The sequence below is a fragment of the Cupressus sempervirens genome, chromosome 11 (genome assembly GCF_028749045.1).
Source record: "Cupressus sempervirens isolate cs-2001-9-10 chromosome 11, ASM2874904v1, whole genome shotgun sequence".
NCBI classification, from domain to species: domain Eukaryota; kingdom Viridiplantae; phylum Streptophyta; class Pinopsida; order Cupressales; family Cupressaceae; genus Cupressus; species Cupressus sempervirens.
This window is the reverse complement of record NC_143128.1, coordinates 452,804,628-452,810,627: the sequence shown is the minus strand read 5'-3', so window position 1 is coordinate 452,810,627 and position 6,000 is coordinate 452,804,628.

The following is a 6,000-nucleotide window of genomic DNA, read 5'->3' as shown; positions in this document are numbered from 1 at the left end:
TACACCAATGACTACTAGTACCTTTTCCACATGGTGACATAAAATTTGTCCCAGCTGCCATGCAGATCTTTGCTCATCCACGCAGCTAAACTCTACATCATCAATGCCTCACCTGTCCCTATCAACAATAAGTCATTAGGACATGTGGATAGGCCATGTCACCCTTGTGAAAGCTACCATTTCATTTGTCATACCAGCCAAGTCATCACACTATTAGCAGTACACATTAAAATTTTTTGTATGATCTATACAATATTGTATTGCCACATCATTGGCTAACATCACTCTAACATCATCATAGGCTTGGGGTACATTGATGTCTATTGGAATTATGATATATTTTTCATTAGTTACAACACTTATTCAATTTTGAATGCTTATTGAACTCATACCAAGCATTCCTTTGGAAATCAAGCTTATGGGCAGTTCAACAGTGTTTACCAAGTTCATAGTGGTTACCAAGCAGAACAGTGTTCTCCAAGAAGTTAGTGGTCATCGAGCTTCATAGTGTTTACCAAGTTCTTAGTGCTCACCTAGTCATCAGTTGAAATCAGTGTCTAGCGAGTGATCAAGTTAAACGAAGGACTTAGTGTTTACCGAGTGATCAAGGTAAATGAAAGACTTAGTGTTTATCGAGTGATCAAGGTAAATGAAAGACTTAGTGTTTACCGAGTGATCAAGGTAAACAAAGAACTTAGTGTTTACCGAGTGATCAAGGTAAATAAAGAACTTAGTGTTTACTGAGTGATCAAGGTAAATGAAGGAATCAATATTTACCAAGTGAAGAAGGTTATCAATGGATTCAATTTTCACCGAGTGACATAATATTCACCAAGTCACCAATGGTTACTAAGTTCCAAGCTACTTAGAGTGATTAGTATGGACCGTTCCTCTACTCTTATTGAGTGCATGATGATGCAGTGTATTGTAGTGGATATCAAGTATCAGAAGGTCACCGAGTCAGTTTGAGGAACCAGAGTTTTCTACTATTTGGCCGACTCAATAAAGATTTGTTCACTTGTGTTTGGTTGACCTTGCCAGTGTAAATATTGGAATGGTATATATCATTTGAAGAGAAGCAATGTTGTATGTCATTGTTTGTAATATATTGTAATATTTTGAGAAGAAGAAAAGCAAATCAGTAGCAGAACAAAGGAATACAATAAGGTCAACATAGATGCAGAAAAGTTATATCTATCACATCGGGTGATCAGAGCCTAAAGGATCTTATCAGCAATTAGTTGTAACCAGATCCACTGCTTCATCCTAATAGGTGAATTAATTTGTAAATCCTTTAAAAGGGTAGACTTAACAGTCTTTTATAAATCTCCTAATAGAGTGCATACTTTAGTGTATGTTTGTAAATCCTCTAACAAGGTGGATCTAGCAGTCCTACTTGCTCCTAACAGGATAGATCATTAGAAGTGATCATTATAAGCCTTAACCAGCTAAATTTATACTGTAGTATTGAAGTTTTGTGGGCATCATCCCCACCCCAGTTTTACTTTTTAATTGGAAGGTTTCTGGGTCACCAAATTTGTGTGTTCATGTGTTATAAATGTTTATCTTTTCATGCATACAATAGATTAGATGGATGAATGGTGAATATGTTATTATGCAGAATTGATTTAAAGTTTTAGAGTTACTAATTCACCCATCCCCTCTCAGTAACCTTGTTAGTCTTGATTATTTCCAATAGATGTCATCTTTTTATTTTCCTAAATTTTATGGCCATTTGACCATCATTCCTTATCAAATTTGAACTACTGTGATGGTCGTATGATTGTCAAATTTAACCCTATCTTTTGTTGATGCAACTCTAGATTGATTTTTTATTTTGCAGTCTAACTTTGGGAGGTCTTATCTTAGTCATTCAAACTCCAAATCAGGTGCAATTTCTTTTGAAATTGGGTAGAATTTTCTAAAAAATTTGGTGCATGGATTTGTCAAAAATTGCATTTTTTGGTGACTATACCTATATAATCCTAGATTTGCAACTTGAAATGCTTTGTATGGGTACATCTGGACTCGAAAAAAGATTTTATTTTTTGTGAAAGTGCATTATTTTTTGTCTACTTTCTAGATCTATAGTTAGATTATAGTTTTGTGTGGAAAAATTTGTCACTTTCAAAAATAGGGCCTTTCTTTGCTTTGTATTGTTTCAGCATTGTAGCACATTATAAAGTTCCAAATTTGTAATCCATAAAGAGGTTGTAACGAGAAAAATCAAAAGTCCATGAAGGCCAAAATTGGTAAGTGACCATTGTAATTGCACTACAGATAAAGTTCCAAAAAACATCTATTTTGGCGAGGTTTCTTGATTTAGTGAAAAGGGGGGGTGTTCTTGGTGTTGTGTTCTCTCTTTTCTATACTTTTCTTTCATTTTCTACATTATGGGAAATTTTAAGTTTCCAAAATTAACTCCACATAACTATGCAAAATAGTCCATCAAAATGTGCTATCACTTAATGCACAATGGATTTTCACAACATGTAGATGGTACTCTTCCTAAACTAGCAAGTGATAAAGTATCAGGATGTGATATTTTAGCTTTGGTAGTAATTGATAGGAAAGCCCTAGGTGATATATGTTTGGGGGTTGATGATAAGATCATGTATCAAATAAAGAAGTGTTCTACATCCAAGAAAGCTTGGGATACCTTCAAAAACTTATATGGTAAAGTCTCTGAAGAGGATGTTTTCAAAATTGAAGATGAGCTTGTCTCTTTAGATCCTAAGTCATTTGATTAAATATAGGATTTCATCATCAAGGTGAATTAACTAAGGACAATGCTCATTGATTGTGGAAATTCTATCAAAGATGATAGATTGATCTATCTCATACATAACAAGCTACCATCAGAATATTCCACATTTGTTTCTTCTTTTAACACCTCAAAGACAACACTAGGGTCTACCTATAAGAAAGTCACTTTTGATGAATATGTTGATCTATTGGATACAGAAGAAAAGAAGTTAAAATCAATGGGGATTCTCAAATCACCTAAGTCCAAATCATTGGTGGCCAAAAATGAGGGTTCTCAAAATTTAGTTGGACAGTCTTCGAATAAAGGAAAGGGTGAGAAAAAGAAGTGGAAGAACAAATCAAAGGATGCAGAAAAGACAACACCACAATCCAATCAACAAGGCAAGTCCTTGAATTCCAACAAGAAGGGGTACAACAAAAATAAAGAGAAGAAAAAGTGTGCCTATTGCAAGAAAATGGGTCTTGAAGAACATGAGTGTTATCTTGAAAAGATTGATGAGTTGACCAACATCATCAAAAAACATAATGTTCCATTGCCTAATGCTTACAAGGAGAAAGGGTCTTCTTCAAATTCAAAGGGAAAAGGGTAAACAGTCATGGAAAATTCAAATTCTTCAAAGGAATGGATACTTGACTTAGGTGCCTCTTATCACATGGGTTCTTCAAAGGAGGATTTTTCTTCATTGAAGTAGTCAAAAGTACCACACATCTTCATGGGTGATGATACTAAAATAAAAGTTGAAGGAAAAGAAATGTGGAAATGAAAAATGGAGAGTTTCAAGATGTTTTCTATGTTCCAAACCTAAGTTCTAATCTCCTATCAATCTACCAAATCACTCACCTCAGAGATGGACATAAAGTTGAGTTCCTTCCAAACTTAGTACAAATGCACAGTCTTAAAGATGATTCCTTGGTTGTAGTGGGAAAAGTGAATCATAAAAAATGGTTGTACTCTTTCTCCCATTTTGTGCCCAAGTCTCCTTTAAAGGCCTCTTTATCACAATCAAATTCAAACATGCAATTATTGCATGAGCAGTATGGTCATCTTGACTTCCACTACCTTCAAAAACTTTGCACAAATACAATGGTCAAAGGTCTACCCCAAATCAACTTTTCCCATAGTGAATGTTCAAAAAATTCAGTGGATATGCATCTAGAGGGGAAGTTACAGAGAGGGCATTCTTCAAGAGCACTAGGTGTTCTACAGATTCGTTCACATGGTAGTAGTAGGTCCTTTTGCAGTCAGCCAAGGTTGCTACATACTAACCTTCATTGATGACATTTTAAGATACACTTGGGTCTACTTTCTTCATAATAAGAATGAAGTGTTGGACAAGTTTCTAGCCTTCAAGACTCATGTTGAATAGAAATTGAGGAAAGTCATCAAAGTTCTAATAATGGATAATGGAAGCATGTATGTGAATAGAAGACTAAAAGATTTTTGCAAACTTGAGGGAATTGATCTTTAGAATCCACCAACATTTAGTCCACATAAGATAGATGTTGTAGCATTGAGGATCCAAACTCTTAAGTCAATGGAAAGTTGCATGATACAAGCCAAGTCTCTAGATCCATCATTAAAAGTCAAAGCAATTAGTAGTGCCACTCACATTCTTAATAGGTCTCCTCATACAGCCTTAGATGGAAAAACTCCTTTTGAGGCATGGTGCAATAGAAAACATATTGTGACACACTTTAGAGTCTTTGGTTTTCCTACATGGGCAATGATATCTTCCAGGGGATGCAAGGAAAAATCACCTTGGCCTTTTACTTTCATTGGTTATGAAGACAGTGTGAAGGGATACAGACTATTGGATCTAGAGACACATCAAATTTTTGTGGAGAAGGATCTATATTTTGAGGAAAGTTCACCAAGCTTGTTTGCTAATCCTCTTTGCACATCATACCATGTGGAAACTAATAGTGACACAAGTGATAGTGCTTCAACAAATTCAAACATGTGGGGTTATATTGATAGTTGCAATGAGAGGTCACTGCATCAATCTAGTCCACATGCATATATCGCCATAGTGATAGGTCCAGCACAACAAGATACATCTAGTCTTCCAAGTCTAGCTTCAATGACAAATTTTGGGGACAATATCAATGATCTACCTCTTCTTCTTGATGTAGTAACACCTTCTTCAGTTGTTACAAGGGCTCCATCTAACCCTCTTGTTCATTCTCTACATATTGATCATTATAGGATGAAGTGATTGTGGATACTTATGATCAACAGTGGTACAAGGGTTCTTCATCATTTGTAGAGACAGATCGTTCTTTGAGATAGGTTCTTTAGTCAATTGAGCAGGTTTCACAGACATCATTTACCTATGGGAATCTTTCCATGCACAATAGAAGCATCTCATTTTCACCCTTGGCCTTGTTTCTTCCTAAGGGGAGGAACACCATTCTATAGTCTTGGATCAGCATCTTCATCCAAGTAGTTACTAGTAGGCATTCTTCTTTGCGGGGGGGAGCCTATCCTATCTCTCTTCCTCTTCTCATTTTTCTCTTATGTATATACTAGATGTATGTCATAATTGGAGGGGGGTCTTTATTACTCCATCCATTCATACATCATGTGTGTTTTTCATCTCTCCTTTTCCCATGAGATTTTCCCTCTTTCTTCACTCTATGAGAGATTACATTTCATTATGTACATGGGAACCTAACATGGCCTAGTAGTTGGGACCCATCATGCATCTTCATCCTAGTTTCTGTAAGCTTAAAGGCATTCCCCTAAGTTGCACTTAAGGGGGGTTGTTGGTGTAAATAAGTATTTACTATTTACACTTACTTAAGTTCACTTAGGTTAATGCATTATTTTATTATTTATTTAGGTGAGACACTTAGGAATTTGTGTACTCTCATGAGTTGTCATGTTGACAATATAGAAGTATGCAACTCTAATTTAACACATGTTGTCTACAACACTAGATTTTTCATCATTCACTGAGTTGTCATGTTGACAACACAGTTATTCACACTCCTAATTTACCACATGTTGTCTATACTACTGATTTGCATGCTACACCATTGTAGGCTTATCCTCACATCATCACACATACTTCCATACTCAATGGAGGATAACCCATATCTGGTGGGCATGTGTTTGGTTGTATGACTTATCATGATGTTGACTTCTATGCATTCTAGAATGTCTCCCAATACTTTTATATATAGACACTCCAATTGTACTTGCATATGGCATATTGAATGAATATATCGTCA